Below are 12,204 nucleotides of genomic sequence, written 5' to 3' on the forward strand. Positions count from 1 at the left end.
TACTCCATCACATTGTCCTATAATACATATCTCATTTGACTTTTTACGGTTCAATAATATTAACGGTATATTAATGAAAATTAATATTTTAAAACTTCAAATCTCACATAAGCATTTTTTTTTTTTTTTTTGAAAGGTCACATAAGCATATTTAACGACTATATATATTGATGAGTAATCATGATAAAATATTTTCTCCCTTTAGATAGAATATTTTACATGGGACAAACATAAAGGAATAACGAAATGATAATAAGTTTAACAGTTTGATTAATTGACCGTAAAAACTCCTAGCAATCATCATAAATAACCTTGTATAGGTAAAGGCATGCAGTCAAATGTGGAATAAGAAGTTACAGTAGAAGAAAGCTTATGAAATTGGAACAAATTAAAGATTAAAGTGAGTCAATTAAACAAAGCATGAAACAAAGTTGTTGAACTTTTGTCAATCAAATGTAGGTTGATTAATGATGGTTTATAAAAAGAGAACTCAAAGAAAGTCATTGAACTTTCTCCACTTAAATTTATGTTATGTTTACAAACGGTCCAACAAATAAAGCAAAGTCGGTATTATACTATTATGTAGTCATAAAACCTTATAAATTATTTCATAAAGCAAAAGTTTTGCTTCCATTGCAAGTCTAATAATAATAATAATAATAATAATAATAATAATAATAATAATAATAATAATTTAACACATTTTCCAACCCTGATCTTTCACAGTTCCACTCATCTTCATAACTTTTTTCTCATTTTATTCAAATTTTGTTTATGTATTTCGTTTATTTTGGACGAAACATTTTGCGTTTTATACTACTCACACATTCTATTTTAATATATTTTTAATTTAATTTAATTATGATAAACTACACCCCATAGTTATGTGGGATTTGTAATCTTAATTTATTTTTTCAAATATTGACCCTTTTTTATTTATTGATTGTTGATAATCAATAATAAATAATAATTAATCAACTTTAAACTCCTTCCGAAGTCGAAACGCTAACAATTCCTACAAAACAAAACACGCCCATGGAGACTAATTTGAAATATGGAAAATAATAGCTCTAAGAATGCGGAGAAAACACAATAAAATATGATCAAATATAACATATAAATCGTGAACAATATTGTATTTTCACTATTTTTTTTTTTTTTTTTGGTCTACTCACTAGCATTTTGTACGGTCTTCAATGATGTGGATTTTCAGTCAGGGTAGCAACGTCTTCAAAATATACAAAATTAGATGGAAGCCCGTGCGATGCACGGTTTTTTCATCTAAGATTTTTAATTATTTGATTTATTGTATTTATTAATTTCAAACAAAATTACAAAAGTTTAATATCTATTTTTTTTTACTATAATTTATAATGAATTTATTAAATATAAATAAATTGTAAATATGATATTTTTTCCGTTATATATCTTTAATGTGAAATGATAAATTTTTAATAATTTATATTCTAAATCATTATTCATTGCTTTAGCATATCTTTTCTTACGATAGAATCACCAACCTCTTCCACAACCAGCCTACTACATCAATGGATAAATTAAACCGTAAAATGTTATCCAAACTGAAATTGATATATATTAAATCTTTACATTTATATATAAAGTAAATCAATATATTTACCTATAAATGAAAAATTGTTGCGATTTAAAATCAAATCTATGCATTGGAATTTTTTCATCATCTCCAAAAATACCCAAAGTCATCCATATATTAAGTATACAACATCTAATCGTATGCCATTACATAAACAAATAATCGTTAAGTATCCTAAATAAATACAATGTAACTAATAATTACAAATATAAATTTAAGCATAAGATTTTAAAAATTACCCGGACATTAATGAACTAAAACTAACACAAAATTACTAACACAAAATTCGCTTGATGGGGTTTAGTATTGATACGAAATTTTATTTGTGTCGTATGATGTGTTAGATATGCATGTAAAAAGCATTTAGTAAATAAAACATAAACATATAATCATTGAGTATCACAAATTAATACAATGTAAGTAATAATTAGAAATACTAATTTGAACATATGATTTTAAAAATTAAGCTAAAAATTACCCGGCCAATGATGACCAAAAATTAACACAAAATTACTAACACAAATTCGCTTGATGGGGTTTTTTATTGATACGAAATTTTGTTTGTGTCGTATGATGTGTCAATTGATAATGGTAGGTATCACAAATTTTAATTTAATTATAATTAACAAAAAATTTGTATTTCTTATCATAAATACTATCAAAATTTATCTTATAATGATAGGTATCAAACTTATTATAAGCGTTTATCATTTAAATATTTCTTAGTATATTTTTTTTTATTTCTTATACTCGCAATTTTGAATTAATAAATTTCTCTTTTCCTATATTTTTACTTTAATTTTTTTCATTAAAATAATTTAATTCGTGGATTATAATATACGTGGCATTAAAATTTTAGATATATCAAACCTAATTCGTTACTTTTAGGTGACGACATAATTTTTTAATTCAAAAATAAAATACAAATCTTTTTTCTCATTGGTCAAAATAAGTATACTTCTTACGTGACGCTCAGCATTTATCATTTAAATATTTCTTAGTATATTTTTTTGGATTTCTTATACTCGCAATTTTGAATTAATAAATTTATCTTTTCCTATATTTTTACTTTATTTTTTTCATTAAAATAATTTAATTCGTGGATTATAATCTACGTGGCATTAAAATTTTAGATATATCAAATCTAATTCGTTACTTTTATCTAGGTGGCGACATAATTTTTTAATTCAAAAATAAAATACAAATCTTTCTTCTTATTGGTCAAAATAAGTATATTTCTTACGTGGCGCTCCGAATGCTCTCCAAAAATGCCTACTTTATTTATATATATTAGATTATATTATGCTTTCCTTTTTTTAAATGCACATTTTTAAATTTCACATGTCAAAGCAAAACATAACCATTATTTATTTTTTATTTTTTTATTTTACTTTCTTTACAAAATTCAAATTTTAAAAGTGTATAACATGTGATTATGTTTTACTTTTTATTTATAAATCATACAAGAAGATCAAATATTAGAAATGTCAAAATAGTTTTTCTTTTCTTTATTTTTTATTTTTTATTTTATTATTATTAAAAATAATTTATTAATAAAAAGTCATATGACATCTACAAAGGAGATTCGAGTTTAACAAATTCATAAAATATTGAATCAATTTTTTTTTTTTTTTATAAAAACTACGATTGTCGAGTAGATATTGCACTGTGGAACATCTCCCGCTTATATCGCTAGAAAATACAACCTTGTTGGAGAGACAATCTAATGATCCTTTGTATAGGCGTGAGGATGTTTTCCTTCTGATTCATCTTACTGTATTCGAAAACTTGATAACCCTTGCAGCGACCTCGCATAATTTTTCACCAACAAAGTAAATTTCACGACAATCCATTAGACCTAATATCATGGATTCAAAGCTAAGAAATTTCTCCCCCAAAAAGAGGAGATAAACCTTGTCTGTCATTCGAAGGAGGTCGAAAAACCCTTGTCTTTCGAAGGAGATTGTAAACCCTTTCTTTCGAGGGAGAAAAATTCCACCCAAAAGGAGGAAACATTATTATAAACCTAAAAACACTTTCAAAGAAACGAGGATAGGGGCTTTTTATCGGTTAAAATCGATGGAAGCCCCTTCAAAAAACAACAATGGAGGCTAGGGTTTAGGGTTTAGGAGAGAGAAAGGAGGATAGAGAAATGTCTAAATACTTATCTGTTCTTTTTTACTTGACCTGTTTTTTTTATCACGCTTGCCAATGCAAAACTTTAACGATCAATCACTTTAATTCTGCATAAGTAAAAATTATAAAAGTTATATATTATGATAGTACTTATTGAGACGAATTCAAAAGGATTCCACATGAATATGTTTTTCCTTACCTATTATTCACAAAAGACGATCAAAGGAGGGATGGTGAATAGTGTAAAAGTCAAAGCGGGTCAAGTAAAAAAGAATGGTCAGGAAGTAGTTTATAATTGTAAACAACGGTGCAATTGTATATGTATATAGAGGAATTAAAATATGTAGTCATGGTTGTTCATCGGTCCAACACCGGACTAACTGGATTGGACCAAAGATCGACAATTAGAATTTTAAGAACTAGAGACCAGACTGATAAAGTTAAACCGGAAAAACCAGTCTAAAACATTGCTATGGCAGATGGACCGATTTTAGAATATGTTTTTAAAAATTTCAAAAATTTAAATAATAACATAATTTATAAAAAGTTGATATTTAGATGCTACATATTAAAATGAATATAACATGATCTCACTTGATAATATTTGTTTTCAACAAAAAAAAAAAAAAAATGATAATGTTTGTTTCGTTTGTGAATAACAAATACGGTCAAAGCTTTCTTAGTTCGGTTCTATAAATAACAAGTGATTAGAACAATAATATTAACGATTGTGAAAATAAAAGTGCTGTAATTTTTTAATTTTTTTCATAAAGTAAACAGAGGGTAATCTCTTATATTTGTAGGACGTATTTTGTGTGCGGCTAGCCACATCATGTGACCGCTAATAAAAAAACAAAGTAACCCTTATAATAGTAATCGACCGAGTAACCCCTTCAATACCGATAAGTAATCCTAATAACAATGACCGAGTAATCCTTATAACATTCACCGAGCAATCTCTATAGCACTAATAAAGTAACCCTTATAACACTAATGAAGAACTCCTATGATAGTTGGTCTCACAATATGGCCAATTACATACTAGAGTTTGTGATTTTTGTATGGGTGCAATAGTTTATTTGTAAATATCGGAAATGAAAAAAATGTACTCCGTACCAAAAGATCATTTTTGTATGTAAAAAGTTCATTTTCTCAAATTTTTTTGGGATAAATGAGAGAACTTTAATCAAAAAATAGTCTTTCCATTCTTCTGCTGATTTAAACGAGTTATGAATACTAGAATGCGCCCCACATGTACACAGATTTGACAGTTCATATATAACATTCAAACTACAATCAATTGCTTTTTTTTTTTTGTTGGTTGTGAATTTCAGAGATCCTTTCTCAATCTCTAATTCTCTAATGATGAAGGTCCAACCAAGTTACACTACTTATCATGCCATAATTTTGCCAATTTACTTCATATACAATTTATACGTATGTCATATCTATCAAATACGGCTGTACGGAGTATATTTTTGTAAGTGGCATACAAATCGTTTAGATCAGGTTAATTTGATTTTGGATCAGATCGGAATATTGATGAGCTAGTCAATTGATTAATATTACTATAAATCAATTAAGGATGCACTCAAAAAATCTCAAAAAGAATGTAAGAATATTGACAAGACGTGATAATATATTATTAATACCTTTTTTGTGATGTAGACAAAGGTACAAAACACAGTGATGAAGAAAGAACTTGATTTTAAACATTAGGTACTACGGCCTACTACCCTTAAGACTTTAACCTAGTAAACTAATTAACATTTACATCAATAACAATGATGTAACACGATAGGAAGTAGGGAAGGCTAAACATTGTATTATGACTCTTATCTAGCCTTTCTAATATGAATGTAAGAATACATGATGAAGATTGAGTTGATTGCATCAAATGATTTTACTTAGTACCGAACTCGCATTCTTAATAATTACTTGTATATTTGATCTTTAGGTGAAAAGTTGGAGGTAATTGGATTAGACATATTAGATTCTTATTATTCTTCGAGCCACATTCCACCCACTAAAATGTAATAAAACTCTATAATAGAAGCTTCTTGTTTTTATTATATATTTTTATTTTGGTGATAAAGAGGTTATAAATGTGGTTTTGAAGGAGAGTTTTAGGACTTTTAGAATGTCATAAAAAATATAGTCATCATTACAAGGCATTTCAGGGGGTTTGTTAGGGTCTTTTATTTGTCCTTAATTCTTGATTGGAGAGCTATTATGAGTTAGGAACTATAATGTAATTAAGCTAGTTGATTAGTTTAGTTAATATATTTGATTTATGGAAAACACTGACAACAAAATATAACACATAGATATCATAAATAAAAAATAAAGAACGTAATCAACTATTAAACATTGTTCAGTCAACAAGAGCTAATCCATGAGATAAGGATACTATTTTCTCACTAACTTTCATGAAGGATGAAAGAAGTGATAAAATGAATGAGATACAACAATCTCTTTCTCATAAACTCTCTCTAAAAATAGAGTTACGTTACATCTTGTCTTGGACTAGCTTGACAACTTCTCATTGCACACACGAACTTTGTAGTCCAACCAATGACTTCTGTTACAACATAAAGAAGCCCTAAATTGTTCTCCAATGAATAATTTGAAATCTCATTAGTAACCATCATAAGCAAGCCAAAATAGGAAACAAATTTGACACAAAATCAGAATTTAGAAGTGGGCTAGAGTTAGGGCAAACTTCCTAAAAGTCCATCTAATTAAACCTTTTGGGCATAAGCTTCCTAATTTGACCACGTCGTTGTAATATGACATAATTTTTTAGTTTCTTATTATAATTGGGCTTATGACTACTTGTTGAAAAGCTATTGAAACAAGCTATTACCTCCAACTTGAATCACCTTAAGATCATTTCTAGATTGAGATATACGTGTTTCGCCATTTCTCGTTGACTCCACGTCGTAAAACACAATATTTTCCTTGATGAGCGATCGAGATTGAGTGATTATTTTCATTGATTAGCTCGTATTGTCGTATTTAGAGCTTAATTCTTTAAACTTGAATGAAAGTTAAGACCTTGTTCAAGTGAACAAAATGCACGTTAAGTGGGAATGGTAAGTGCTCTGTGCTATCCTTATATTTAAGCACTTGCAATTAGAAGATTTCGACTTTAATGTTACATGCATGGTGGTGAATCTCTAATCAACTACACCAAACATTACTTAAACTAAATTTTTAGCTATTTTCATACAACCAAATAAACCTAAATCCGAATTAAATAATCTCATCACTAGTAGTACACCACAAATTGAATCAATCCAAATCAAATCCGATCCGAGCCCATCTTTAGAATGATCAAATACGGATTACTTCAATTGTAGGACCTGGCTTAGTGGCTTTCTACCCACTTTATCCAACTTAAGTACTATGATGTATTGATGTATAGTACAAAATGGATTACTTTTATAATATTATAGATTGTATACTTTATAGTTGTTCCATCTTGTCCTTATATTTGGCAGTTAATATATTAATGTAAAGTGGGTTACAACACCCCAAAAAAAAAAAACCCAGAAAAGAAAGCCAACTTTTGAAAAAAAGATGAATCCAACAAGTTTCATCTACCAAAAATTCTGAAAAATTGGAGGGACCATTGTAAGAGAGCTATGATGAAGGTTTGTGGTAGTGTGTAAAATTACCCATTCATAATTGAGGGTGTCTCATAATTATTATTATTATAAGGTCCTACCTTTAATTTTATTTTTCACAAAGGTCAAAGAGAACAAACCTTAATCCCACATAAATACATAAAGATAATCTCAACCAAAGCATGCCATATGAACAAGATGATACCCACCTATATTACCTATACTACGATGTTATCCACTTTCATACTATTTGTATAGTATTTGGACTATATTGAGGTTTTTTTTTTCTTTTTCTTTTTTTGGAGCGTTTTCTTCGTCACTTAAATTTATTTGAACTTGAACTTGTGTACTATATATATATATATATATATATATATATATATATTATATATATATATATATTCTTTTAACTTTTTTTTTTTGGGGTGAACAGTACACAGCCTTAACAGCAAAGAGCGGGCCTGTGCAAGATAGTTCACAAATTTAAATTTACCCTCTCTCATTTGCAATTTATAATGCCTTTGTGGTTCATTTAATTTGGAAAAAATAAAAAAATTCTCTTAACTTTTTTTACCTTTATATATATTTATATTAAATTAAATATTAAATTTATGTGTTTCTGATGTAATAAGACACTCCTCTAACTGCTCACTAAAAAGTGCTTACTTAGGCTCTTGCCTCTTTGTTTAGGCATGTGGTTTCGCTAATCTCGCTACCAAATTTGATTAAACTAAACTTAGGCCCCGTTCTTTAGAGCTGCTTTGCTCTGCTCTACTCTGCTGAAATCTGCTTTGCTCTACTCTGCTCTGCTCTATTTTGCTGAAATCTGCTCTGCTCTGCTCTACTCTGCTTCAATCTGCTCTGCTCTGTTTAAAATTAATACTTAATATTAAATTATTATAATAATAATTAATATTTAATAATAATAAATAATTAATATTTAATAATAATAATAATTAATATTTTATAATAATAATAATAAATAAATAAATAAATAATATTTAATAATAATAAATAATTAATATTTAATTATAATAATAATTAATACTTAATAATAATAATAACAATAATTAATTATTGATATTTAATAAAAAATAAAAAAAAAAAATTATTAATATTTAATAATAATAATAATAATAAATTATTAATAATTATTAATAAAAATAATAATAATAATAATAATAACAATAATAATTAATATTTAATAATAATAATAATAGTAATAGTAATAACAATAGTAATTATACTAACAGTAATAATAATATTTGTAACTAATAATATTAATTATAATAACAATAATTGATTTTTATAATAGCAATTAATATTAAGATAATGACTAATATTTAAAGATAATACTAATTATTAATTTTTAATAATAATAATTATAATAATTATAATAATTATAATTAATATAATAATAATTAATATTTAACTTTAAAAATTTAATGATTTTAATAATAATGCGATAATATTAGTAATAATCATAATAATAATAATTAATATTTAATAATAATATAATAGTAGTAGTAATAATAATAATAATAATAATAATAATAATAATAATAATAATAATAAAATCTGCTATGCTCTGCTCTGCTCGGCTGAAATCTGCTCTGCTCTGTTCTGCTCTGCTCTACTCTGCTTTGCTTTGCTCTGCTGAAATATGCTCTGCTCTGCCCAGAAGCTCAAAAGAACAGGGCCTTATTATTATTGAATTCAGAAAAAAGAATTAATTTCAATCTCCAACGTTTTGGGTTAATCACTTGAGTTTTGGTTTCTTTCAAGGGAAGAATGGACAAGTGAAGGGACTTGGTAATTTTCGATTTATGTCATCATAATGAAGGGCTTCCAATTAGTGGTTTCGTCTCAACGAAAATTAAATAAAAAAAAAAAAAGTTTATTTATGCTCCTTACTATTAAACCTACATGGATGATGTCACGATAATGGACAAAGTATCACTATATCTTATTTGTAATATTTTGGAAAAATAACTTGAAATATAATACTGATACACTGATCACATATAGACTATTGAAATTCTATAGTGAAAATGAATTCAAATAATACTTCGTATAAATTTAGATATTAGACAAAATTAATTGAATTAAATAGAGTCTAACTTCTTACAAAACCTAGCTAAAATCCGCTATTATCACATCTAATTATTTTTCCAGGCTAGGATTATAGTCGAAAGTCACATACATGAGTAATTAAAAAAGAACATAACGATATATTCTTTTTACACACATCCAAAAAAAGGGATTATTTTTACTTAATAAAAAAAGGTTTAAGCTTGAAAGATGGCATAATTTGGGCTGAAATTTAGTACATAATCATAATATAATAACTCCCATGTATTAAGGCAGGGGCGGAGCCATGTAGGAACAAGGGGGACGGTTGTCCCCCCATTTTTCCAAAAAAAAATTTAATTTATGTTAGCTTAAATAAATGCTGTAAATAAGAATAAATACCTTACATGTATACCTTATATAACAAAGACAACATTTGGTCTGGTGGTTGATGGGCTTGAGTAAAGCTTGTATTTCTCTTTGATCCTAGGTTTGATTCTTTACCCGATCATTTTTTTTTGTTTCTTTTTGCTATTTTTGGACTTTATTTTTATTTCATTTTATAGTTTATACAAAGTGCTCCTATTTAACTTCTTTTTCTTGTTTTTGGATTTTGCCATTTTTTTTTACTGGTTTTTAAATTTCATTATATAGTATGTAATTTATATATACAAAGTATTATAAGTCTTCAAACCTCTAATTACTCTCATTTAACTGTTTAATCAAGTATCGCCTTGTTGATAGTGATTACTAATGTGTTATTAAACTATTTGTAATGAACACATGTCTCCGTATTTTTTTATCTCTCTAATTATGTGTGCCTAAATTCTATTTTTTTATAGCTTGTTTGGAACTAAGTTTCCAATTTTATTTTTAGTCAAAGAAAGTTTATTTATTTATTATTATTTTTTTTTTAAAATGTAACCCAAATCCCTTTACATCTACTATCAATTTGTGTAAATGCTTATCATTTGATAAATCATATTTATCGATTATTAAGGATTACATACCTTAAAATTGGGGTTTACCAGCATAAAAAAAAAAAATTTGGTTAATAAATTTCTTAATATGCAATTAATTTTTTAACAACTCCTCTTTCACCATATAAGAATAATTGTCATATCTCATAAGCGATTTCAAATATATATTAAACAATTTATGTGATCAATTTCTTTTTTCTTATAATTATTGTCGATTATTAAACATCTAAAAATTGTCCCCCCGGATTACAAATCCTGGCTCCGCCACTGTATTAAGGTTAGCTCTATTGTAAAATTGTGTAGTGGTTAGAAGCATTCTTTTTGGTGGATTGACTTGACGAAATAGGCTTTTATGATGCATGCATATACCCTACGGCAAGAATTGGAGCAGATATGAAATATCCGATTCTGACATACATGAATATTGCAAATCTACAAGGCTCAACCAAGAAGAATAACATCTAAAAGTGAAATTTGACAACTAAAAGTGACTCACTTATACAAGTCATCATCATCATACATCTTCTCATATAAGCTATCTAAAGCAAATACTCCATTTGCATGCTGTCAAATTTTTTACTGTTTTTGGAGATCATTTTCTTTGTTGGAAACACGCATAATTCATATTGACCTAATAATAGATTTTGGGTTAAGGTGGGTGTTTTATGTACTCTCTTCATCTCTTAAATATTGCTGGATCTGTTTTTGTTTTGTTTTATTTGTATTGTGATACGAGTAGAAAGACTTTGGGCCATGTGCCCATACCTAGGGTGACATCTTTCTAGCCTATTGGGTTGGGTAGTGTTAGGTCATGTGTTATGCAAGCAAGTTTTGTGCTTGAAACAAATTTAATTTTTTTTTTTGAATAGTGCTTGAAACAAATTAAGAAAAAGTTGTATTGTGTTGAACTCATGCCAATCTGCAATTACGTTTGTGCCAAAAGGTATCCCTAATAATCTCTAATCAATTCATCATGCTCGTGTCGAGCTTGCGCCAAGCTGTAGGCATAACCCATCACCATTTCTCTCTTGTTGTGCTAGACTTACGACGGGCTTGTGCCCCAATTAGACCAATCTTGTATCAAAGCCTAAACAGCTTATGAACCTACATTGGCTACATATCGGCATGGCCCATGTCGAATTCTAAATCCTCTCTAACCAGCACTGAGCATGCCAGTGATTATATGCAAGATCCTTATTTGACCAATTGTTTCTCCTAATCATAAATTATGCTATTAATTACACAAGAATTAGCCCAAACACAGTAAAAAAATGATGACATTTCCAAAGCAACAACAAGCAAACTCTCCTTTAGTTTAATCAAAACAAATAAAAAATGACCCCACTTGTATGCTTACTCAAAAATCCCAGATAAGCACAAGCCCCACAATTTCTAGTTTTCTCATCTACCCAATAGTATCCCTTTCACTTTAACCACCCCTGTCATGTTAAAAGTAAGACTTGATTTGCTTAGTAAAACTCTTAGGCATTGTTTTCTTGATATGAAAATTAAATATCAATTATAATTAATAAAAAGTTATTTTTAATAAAGCTTTAAGAATTTTCTAAATTTATTTAGTTGGTAATATGAATTTTAATTGACTATGGAAGGCTGGATAATTTATTTAGTTTTTCGTTTTGGCATTTGAATGCCTATCAAACAACTATCTAACTTATCAATTCCTACGAATTTCTACATTCCACATTTAATGTTGTTTTTGATTACTTTATAGTCTATCTTTAAATCTTTGATGTATGCCGTTCAAATCTTACCAAAT

Source organism: Chenopodium quinoa, unplaced genomic scaffold, assembly GCF_001683475.1.
Source record: "Chenopodium quinoa cultivar QQ74 unplaced genomic scaffold, ASM168347v1, whole genome shotgun sequence".
Lineage (NCBI taxonomy): Eukaryota > Viridiplantae > Streptophyta > Magnoliopsida > Caryophyllales > Amaranthaceae > Chenopodium > Chenopodium quinoa.